This window comes from Rhinolophus hipposideros, assembly GCF_964194185.1.
Source record: "Rhinolophus hipposideros genome assembly, chromosome: 3".
Taxonomy (NCBI): domain Eukaryota; kingdom Metazoa; phylum Chordata; class Mammalia; order Chiroptera; family Rhinolophidae; genus Rhinolophus; species Rhinolophus hipposideros.
In genome coordinates, this window is record NC_138049.1 from 12,866,032 (window position 1) to 12,876,409 (window position 10,378).

The 10,378-nt window shown below is 36.6% G+C and overlaps 1 pseudogene across 1 annotated transcript; it reads right to left on the reverse strand.

The window, feature by feature from the left end:
• Positions 1-3,355: 3,355 nt before the first annotated feature.
• Positions 3,356-4,285, reverse strand: LOC308491015 (mitotic checkpoint protein BUB3-like; annotated as a pseudogene). The gene has a single exon. The product of its transcript is annotated as a mitotic checkpoint protein BUB3-like (transcript).
• Between the last annotated feature and the right edge of the window lie 6,093 nt (positions 4,286-10,378).

The window sequence follows — 10,378 nt, forward strand, 5'->3', positions numbered from 1 at the left end:
TTGGAAGTCCTTGCCAGAGCAATCAGGCAAGAGAAAGAAATAAAAGGCATCCAAATTGGGAATGAAGAAGTTAAATTATCTCTCTTTGCAGATGACATGATGCTATATATAGAAAATCCTAAAGACTCCACCAAAAAGCTATTAGAAACAATCAACGAATACAGTAAAGTTTCTGGCTACAAAATCAACATACAAAAGTCCATTGCATTCCTATATACTAACAATGAAATCTCAGAAAAAGAAATACAAAAAAAATTCCTTTTGCAGTTGCAGCAAAAAGAATAAAGTACCTAGGAATAAACTTAACCAAGGATGTGAAAGACCTATATGCTGAAAACTATAACACATTTTTAAAAGAAATTGAAGAAGACACAAAGAAATGGAATGACACTCCGTGCTCATGGATTGGAAGAATCAACGTAGTTAAAATGTTGCCCAAAGCAATATAAAACCATATTACCCAAAGCAATATACAGATTTAATGCAATCCCCATCAAAATCCCAATGGAATTTTTTAAAGAAATAGAACAAAAAATCATCAGATTTGTTTGGAACCACAAAAGACCCCGAATAGCCAAAGCAATATTAAAAAAAAAGAACAATACTGGAGGTATCACACTCCCTGACTTTAGCTTGTACTACAGGGCTACAATAATCAAAATAGCATGGTATTGGCAAAAAAACAGACACATAGACCAATGGAATAGAATTGAGAACCCAGAAATGAACCCATTTAAATATGGGCAGATAATTTTTGACAAAGAAGCTAAAACCATACAATGGAGAAAAGACAGCCTCTTCAATAAATGGTGCTGGGACAATTGGATAGCCACATGCAAAAGAATGAAACTGGACTGCTATCTGTCACTATGTACCAAAATTAATTCAAAATGGATCAAAGACTTAAGCATAAGACCTGAAACAATAAACTGCATAGAAGAAAACATAGGTACTAAACTTATGGACCTTGGGTTCAAAGAGCATTTTATGAATTTGACTCCAAACGCAATGGAAGTAAAAGCTAAAATAAACGAATGGGATTATATGAAACTTAAAAGTTTCTGCACAGCAAAAGAAACCACCAACAAAATAAAGAGGCAACCAACTGAATGGGAGAAGATTTTTTCAAACAATGCCTCCGATAAGCGGCTAATATCCAAAATATACAAGGAACTCATGAAACACAACAACAAAAATCAAACAACCCAATTGAAAAATGGACAGAGGACCTGAAGAGACATTTCTCCAAAGAGGACATACAAATGGCAAATAGACATATGAAAAAATGCTCAACATCACTAATCATCAGAGAAATGCAAATAAAAACCTCAATGAGATGTCACCTCACCCCAGTCAGAATGGCTGTCATCAACAAGACAAATAGTAACAAGTGTTGGAGAGGCTGTGGAGAAAAAGGAACCCTCATATACTGTTGGTGAAAATGCAGACTGGTGCAACCATTATGGAAGGCAGTGTGGAGGTTCCTCAAAAAATTACGAATAGAATTACCATATGACCCAGCAATCCCTCTCCTGGGTATCTACCCAAAAAATCTGAAAACATTTATCCATAAAGACACGTGTGCTCCAATGTTCATTGCAGCTTTGTTTACGGAGGCCAAGACGTGGAAACAACCAAAATGTCCTTCAATAGATGAATGGATAAAGAAGTTGTGGTATATATACACAATGGAATACTATTCGGCGGTAAGTAAAGATGATATAGGAACATTTGTGACAGCATGGATGGATCTTGAGAGTATAATGCTAAGCAAAATAAGTCAGACAGAAAAAGCAGAGAACCCTATGATTTCACTGACATGTGGTATATAAACCAAAAACAACAAAAGAACAAGACAAACAAATGAGAAACAAGAACTCATAGACAGAGACAATAGTTTAGTGGTTACCAGAGGGTAAGGGGGGAGGGGGGTGGGAGATGAGGGTAAGGGGGATCAAATATATGGTGATGGAATGAGAACTGACTCTGGGTGGTGAACACACAATGGGATTTATGGATGATGTAATACAGAATTGTGCACCTGAAATCTATGTAATTTCACGAACAATTGTCACCCCAATAAATTTTAAAAAAAGGTACTCCAAACATCTCCCAAGGTCACTGTGTTGCTGCTTATCTCGGTGATACTGTGGCATTTGCCCCAAAAGATTTATTTTCGTTGATTATTTTTTGATGATGACAACTGCCTAAGTTAAGACACATCCTCGTACAAACTCCTTGCTTAATTATCCTTAGTGTATTGTCGAGGGCTTTGTTCATTACATCATACAGGATCCTGTTTAGGATAAACTTCAAATCAGAAATTACTGTGCATCTCCTGGAAAAATGATTTGCCTTTATTTTATGAGCGCTCTGCATCATCTGTCTGTTCATATTCCTTTCTTCAAATTTACAGTTAGAAAGCTAAGAGACATGTGGCCCTTTGCTGATAAGTGTTTAGGATGTAAGACTGTCTGTGAGCGCTAACTTTATTACTGGTTCCGCTTTACTTCTTCTTGGCTGTAACTTTGACGTCTTATTGGTGTTATCTCTTTAGAAGCCCTTTCATAAATGCTGTATAACAATTCAAAGAAGGCAGAATGAAAAGATGGAATACAGGAATGCAAGGAAAAAAAGTTTTTTATTTTTTATTTTTTAAGGAGGGCACCACTCACAGTGGCCCATGTGGGGATCAAACCGGCAACCGTGGTGTCATTAGCACCACGATGTAACCAACTGAGCTAACCGGCCACCCTAAAACAATCTTTTTTAAATGTTATATTCCCTTGCATTCAATTTCTTTCACAGAAAGCAATATGTTAAATATTTAACTCTAACATATATTTTTAAGTTTAATAAATCTTTAAAAAATTTAAAGTAAAACTGAAAAAAGTAATAAAAATCATTTTGTTAATCCATGTGTTCCATTGGTGGCTACAAAATCTCAATTACCAAAGCTTTTTATTTTTTTTATTTTTGACTATAAAGCATTTAATTTGTTTTTTATTATTGAAACTTTCAAATATATGAAAGAGTTAGTAAAAATAGTATCTGAACACTCGTAAAGCCTTCACCTGGATTTTAAAATGGTCAATATTTTGCCATATTTGCTGCTCTCATTTTTCTTCTGTTAAAGTATATTAGAGTAAATAGTAGGTATAAAAGATGCAATGAATCCTTACCCTATGCGAAGTCAATATGAAAGGACATACAGACAAAATTCTTTGTAAACCAGAAAACAGAGAAATCCACATAACTAAATGATATATTCACAGTGACTATCACACATGACTTAGGGGATAAGCATGTATTTGTAGGAAGCAAAACAAAGCTTTCATGGGATAATTAGATGGACTTAGGTTGTTTCTGCAACTGTCATTTGGCAAATGAAAATACATCGTGTTCCGTATCACCCATTTTAGACACATATGATGATGCTATTACAAGCGTAGTCCCATCATTACTGAAGGCAACTGACACGACGCTGGTGGGTACCAATGGAACCGGCACAGTCGCTTTTTGTTAAATGATTCCCAAATATTTACAAATCCATCAGAACCACCTGTAGCAAATGTATTGTAGATGATATGAAGGGAAATGGCATTGGCTGGGTGAATATGCTCAAAATTATTTTCTTTGAGTCTATGACACTTGAAGGCATGCTTCGTCTTTTGTACCTGTGGGGTTGGGTCCAAGTATCCAACTGCCTCTCAACCTTCTGTAGAGCTTAATACATAACCCTGCTTGTTTGTAAATGCTCGTAGGCAGCCAGGCTGGGACTTCAGGCTGGACTCCTAGAGCTGCTGCTTGTAGCCCATGTTCCCTGAGTTCCACATGAAAGTTTCGGCCTGCCAGATGCTGAAAGCATCTACTATACCTTTTCAGGCTGAGAGAAGGTCCCAGCATCACAAGAAGTTCTGTGACCCCACAATTAACTATCTAATCCCAACTCCCAGTAACCATCATATTCAGTTCTGGACAACATTCACCACATCTGATGGCACATTATGAGTTCCCACAAGATTCTTGATCAGTGTTCAAATCATGCATTTCCGATTGATGATCTAATCCCCCACTCAAGGCACACATTGGGTTGTAGAACGCACTGTCCAAAACAGGGTCCTTTTGTTGGTTCTTGGGCCACATGGAGTTGGCTGGCACATTGTGGAGATGCCTGGATGTGTTCCAGAGGAGTCCTAAAGGAACTGGTGTTGTGGCTGAGCTTCACTGAGGAGATGCCATCCTCAGGTGGCTGGTTCAGCTGGAACATATTAGAACCAGTCATTTTGGCCGCCTCTCAAAAGCAGCTTTCTCACACTGGCTGCCTTCTTGCTTCCATCAGCAATTAAAATGTCACCTCTGTGTAGTTTAGTATGCATCTCTGAAAAGTAAACTTGTTTCTACAATTGGGGTGACAATTGTTAGTGAAATTACATAGATTTCAGGTGCACAATTCTGTATTACGTAATCTATAAATCCCATGGTGTCTTTACCACCCAGAGTCAGTTCTCCTTCCATCACCATATATTTGATCCCCCTTACCCTCATCTCCCACCCCCCACCCCCTTACCCTCTGGTAACCACTAAACTATTGTCTCTGTCTATGAGTTTTGTTTCTCATTTGTTTGTCTTGTTCTTTTGTTGTTTTTGGTTTATATACCACATGTCAGTGAAATCATAGGGTTCTCTGTTTTTGCTGTCTGACTTATTTTGCTTAGCATTATACTCTCAAGATCCATCCATGCTGTCACAAATGTTCTTATATCATCTTTCCTTACCGCCAAATAGTATTCCATTGTGTATATATACCACAACTTCTTTATCCATTCATCTATTGAAGGATGTTTTGGTTGTTTCCATGTCTTGGCCGCCGTAAACAAAGCTGCAATGAACATTGGAGCACACGTGTCTTTATGTATAAATGTTTTCAAATTTTTTGTTTAGATACTCTCCTAATATCACCGATTACCTAGTTTATCTTCAAATTTCCCAGTTTTCCTACCCGCAAAAAATGCCTTTTATAACTGTCAAAACTTCTTAACCTTAGAATGTGTGAGCTAAGCGTACTCAGAGTTCCTCTTCACCTCGAATTAGCCATTTTGTTTCCCTCTAGATGCCAACATGCATGGGTATAGCTAAATGGTTAGTAGAAATGAAATGATAGAATTGATCATACTGTGATCCCATTCAGTAGCAAGAGTTGACTGTACACTGTTTAAATCATTAATAAAAATTATCCTCTAGGATAATTTCAGCTTTCAATGTTACTATAAAATAAAGTGTCATTTATTATGAAATATCCAAAGGTTCCGTTAATTTAAAATAATATGCAGTAATTTTTTAAATATAAGCTGACTGTACCAAAAACTTAGTAATTTACAGTGTTTATAACTTTGAAATAAAGTAAAGCTTCTCTTCCCGTTTTTTCAACAATGCTAAACAGTGTTACTCTTTTAATATTTGATTATGTTCTCTGCTTTCCTTTTAAAAAACTGGATTCTGTGTTAATAATTTACACCAGGCTTTGTATAATTTTCTGTTCCTATTGAGCATAGTCTTAGTCTACCATGTGCTTTAGAAATATTAGAGATAAATTTCCTTTTAAAAATTTTCTTTCAGCAGCATTACCTCATAAGCATTGCCTAATTTTATAAAGCATCTGTATATCAGGGATCTGGCAAATGTTTTATTTTTAAAAACAAATTTCCAGTAAATTCAGTTTTCAGTTTACACTTATGAAGTCAAAATGTCAACATGACTCAAAAACAATACATTAAATTGCAAGTGAACTTTACAGATTTGATTTGGTAAAGATAGCACAAGATTCAATGAGACCGTGTGTCTACAGTGTGCCTGAGTGAGCAGTCAGAGGACGTTCAGAAAGATAACGTCAAAGGCCAGACCCACATCACTTATGCAAAGATCTTGCAGTGGAAATAACCTAATAGAATGAAACTTATTTTTTTCAAAAAAAAATGTCAAAGCATGTGGGGAATCTCACTGCAGTATCTTCTGCAATGAGAATTTCAGTGAGGAATAAACTGTGGAAAAACATGCACTTAGGAATAAGGCAGAGGAAAAATAAGTCACTACACACAGGTTCCGTCTTCTATTTCTACCCAGAATGAATACCACTTATGACTTTTCCCCTCTTGTCAGTTTCTGGTCAATGGAAGTTTCTGGACAAAGGTTAAAATTATGTCAAGCAACACATTTAATCTGGATGTTTCTTACACGTGAGCATCTCTCCACTCCAAGACCTTTTTGGAAGGGGTTTGAACAATAAATTCTACACTATCCAGAAGCAATAGATTTAATGAAGTAGAAGATTTATTCTGGGGAGTTGGACAGCTGAAAGCCTTGGAATATATGATCCAGATTTTGAAACTGAGATACAACGTGGCAGTCTTTTACCAACAGTTGGCATTCCACATTCAGTTCTCACAAGAGATGCCTGGTTGAGGAAGAGGAAGCCATTAAGATCAGTTCACTCCTTCCAAAAGATGATGCTGACTCCCACCTGCCATTTCAGGTCACAAGAAAAGCAGAACCAGGACAAATCACTGTGGTATTCTGGTGAAAGACTGATGGGTTTTGTTTCTAATTTTTAGGAACTATGCACTTTATGCCAGTAGATTTTTACAGCAAAATTATCTAAATACCAAGATGTCAATACACAGAGGCATTTCTGGAGTGATGGAACAAGGAACTCTGAAAATGATGTCCTTTATGAAAATAATGAAAACACTGGGATAAAAAAATGTAATATTTTCAGTACTCTGGAAATAAACCAAAGACTTGCAACAACCCAAGGAGCATTTATTTAAGAAAAACAACTGAATAAACAGTGGGCCATGTGGCATTTATCTTACCTATTCTCAGATCCTTCTTGGCAGTTCCACGGTAGCCTTGAAAATCATCAGCTTTGCAACCACAGTATCTGTGAAAACTAGCAGCCTGATAGTCACTGGAGAAGTCAAAGTGGGTTTTATTGGGCAAAAATACAGCGGGATAGTAATTAGAGTGACAAAAGCATATTTTATTCGGGGAGGGGAGTATTGAAATAGAGGAAAAGATACCTAGTATAAAAATGGGCTCAACTCTCAACAATAAGGAAAAGTAGGAATTTATAGCCAAGGAACAGAGTGGGCGTCAGTGGATGGAAAATTACTAACAGTAAACATCAGGGGTAAAGGAGGAATTCTGAGTAACCTGGCCTCGCATGATTCTTACCAAGGCAGGCCGGAGAGATCAGACATCACTTGAGGAGATGGTAGAGGACAAGAAATTTGGTTAGATATTAAGAGTGACTATGCCTGACCACTGCACAATACATCTGAAGCTGAACAATATTGTATGTCAACTATAATTTAACATATATATATATATATATATATATATATATATATATATATATATAGTCATGGGATATGGAGTACAGCCTAGGGAATAGAGTCAATGGAATTGTAATCGATGTATATGTCAGAAGGGCAATAGATTGGGGGAGGGTTATCATTTTGTGAGTGGTGTAAATGTCTAACTATTACATTGTTTCATACACCTAAAACTAATTTTTAAAAAAAGAGTGATCACACAGCAAGGGTGGAGGATTGTGGGTAAACTGACTTAGCAGGACTGTTGCTAAACTGGACAATACAAAGACGAACATGAAGGCTTAAAAGTCATGGCCTAGTTGGTAGGAGAGTTTAAGGGAGCAGAGCAGAGTTTGGTCAAGGAAAGAATCTTTGACACTTAAGAGCTTTTCAAAACACCCCATGCCCAGAGAATAGTAACAATTTGACCGGACTGGTAGCTTCCCGAAAGCTCCATTCACAGGGTGTGCCTTTATACTGCCTCATTCAGAGCTCACTCAACCCGAACCCCAGCTCTAACCCTGAGCCTAACCCTAACCCGCTAACCCTAACTCTAACCCTAACCTTAATCCTAATCCTATCCCTAACCACTGTCTGGCTCTTTGCATCAATTAGGGACAACTCTGAAGGGCCATCCTAGCTCTCTCCACAAGATTAGTTGAGGCCTGTATTGGAAATACCACTCATTTTAACCTCTTCTCAGCAATCCTGTTCCCTCACTCATTCACAGCTATTCACTCCTGAATCTCCCCAAATCTGTCAAAATTTCTGCCCACAAATCACTAGTTCAGAGTCTGTGTCCAAGGGACCCCAATTTAAAATAGAAGTATTGATAATGCCAGAGAGAGAAAGGGTATTTGAAGCTGTAAGATCATTAAAAAGGCAAAGGGAATGGAATTAAATGCACAAGTGGAATCTTGATGGAAAAAAGAGAATTTTTTTTTTCCATTTTGATAAGCAGGTTGGAGGGGATAGGGACAGGTGAGGGAACTTTGACTGAGAGTCATATTAAGACTGTGACAAATGGAAGAATTGTTTCACTGAGAAAGTTATGATATTAGGCAAACAAATATGGAAGTATGTGTTGGTCAACCAAGTCAAATATGTGTCCTCTACAAGTGGAATTCAGGAGCAGAAAAATAAATCATAAAGGGCTGAAAACTAGAGAGCTAGATAACTATGGGGAAAACAACGAAATTCGCTCTCTGTCCTCCCACTCCAATAATCTTTTCTATTTTTTTTTTCCCCTGATAATCTGCTTTCCTTTCTCTCTGCCCACTTTGTTTATTATCCTGGCCAAATTTATACTACCCATTTCACCTTTTATTTCTCCATGACCTCTGGTTCTAACTCCTGTTTTATAATTTATAATTCCTCTTTGATATCTGCTTGGCTGTAGGTCACCTACTTTTCTGTATGAGCATTTGCAGAATATGACCAATGTCAGAGTTTAGAGATTTGGGTTGATTTTTGCTTCAAGGACAGTAAGCATGTTAAATTTGCACTCAGCCCCCTCTGATTGTAAGTTTAAATCCCAACTAATCTCATCAATCAAAAAATGCCTGGGCAACGTCCAGTTCAAGAGTCCATTCTTAGTCCAATGAAGCTTTAAATTAGTTTGGGTTTGGAGATAGGGGGTTGTTTTGTATGCTGTCTACTCAGTGGGGACTTTGGTTTAATAATCCTAAGGCACCTGAGTAGTAAGTTATCATATGAAATTTTATAACAGCTAGAATTACTTTCCTAGGTTAAATACTTATAATCCTCAAATAATATTCTCATTTTACATTTACATGGCTAAAGTACATTTCAGAAAAATATATTTCCAAGGACATACTGGCCATTTTGTCTTTTTATTTTGAAAATTAGCTGGCCCTTTGTGCTTTTCCATTGAGATTTTAATCTTTCACAGGAAAACATTTAATCTACATGAAGGCTAACTTACTGACAAATATATAGCAAATATTACTAACACTTCATGATTTGTCTTTTAGTACTGTTCAATAGCATTCTTCCCACCCCAAGGTAATGTTTTACCATTTTTCTTTATTTTTTAAAAATAGCTTTACAGAGACTCCCACCTCTAGACACAATAGATAAAAGGGATAAGATTCACCCTCTGACCACAAACAAACTATAAAACTGAATGTACTGGGCAACAAAGGCAGCATGTGAATTTGATAACAGAAAGAAGGAAAACAAATGATGTAACCTCTACAATCACATCAGATTTCCTTTTGAAGACACTTCCCAGAGCAGGGGAGGAGCCCAAGCTGGGTGCAGGAGTCTAACAGAGTTGAGGAGAGAATTCAGAGATCAGGGGCCTGAGAGAGCTGCCCTTTGTGGCTACAAAGTTATTACACAGCAGGAACAAACTAGTTCAAAACTTTGTGACTTGGGGGTGAATAAATATTATAAAACATTAAAAATTGATTAAGTTGAATTCATCAAAATGGAGAAATTGTGTTCTTTGTAAAGTACATGAATAAAATGAAAAAGCAAGTCAAATTTGGGAGAAAACATTTTCCAATACACATATCTAATAAAGCACTTTTACATAGATGACATAAAGAACTCTCAAATTTCTATAATAAGATAGCAGTTTTTAAAAAGTGGTACAATATTTGAGAAGATACTTTACCAAAAAAATACTACACAAATGACCAATAAGTACAACAAACGTTGCAGAGAAATGTTGCACAATAAACGTTGCAGAGAATCAGAAAAATGTTAATTAAAACAAAAATGAGATAACACAATAAATTACCAGAATGGCTGAAAAGAAGAAGGAGAAGAAGAAGAAACGTATTGGTGAGAATATGGAATAAGTGGAATTCTCATATTGCTAGTGGAAATTTAAAATGGTACAGCTATTTTGGAACATAATTTAGCAATTTCTTATAGAGTTAAATGTAGACCTCTGATACAAGCCAACAGTGCTATTCTTAGATATTTATCCAAGAGAAATCAAAACATAGGCCTTGTATTCATTTCTTATGGTTGCT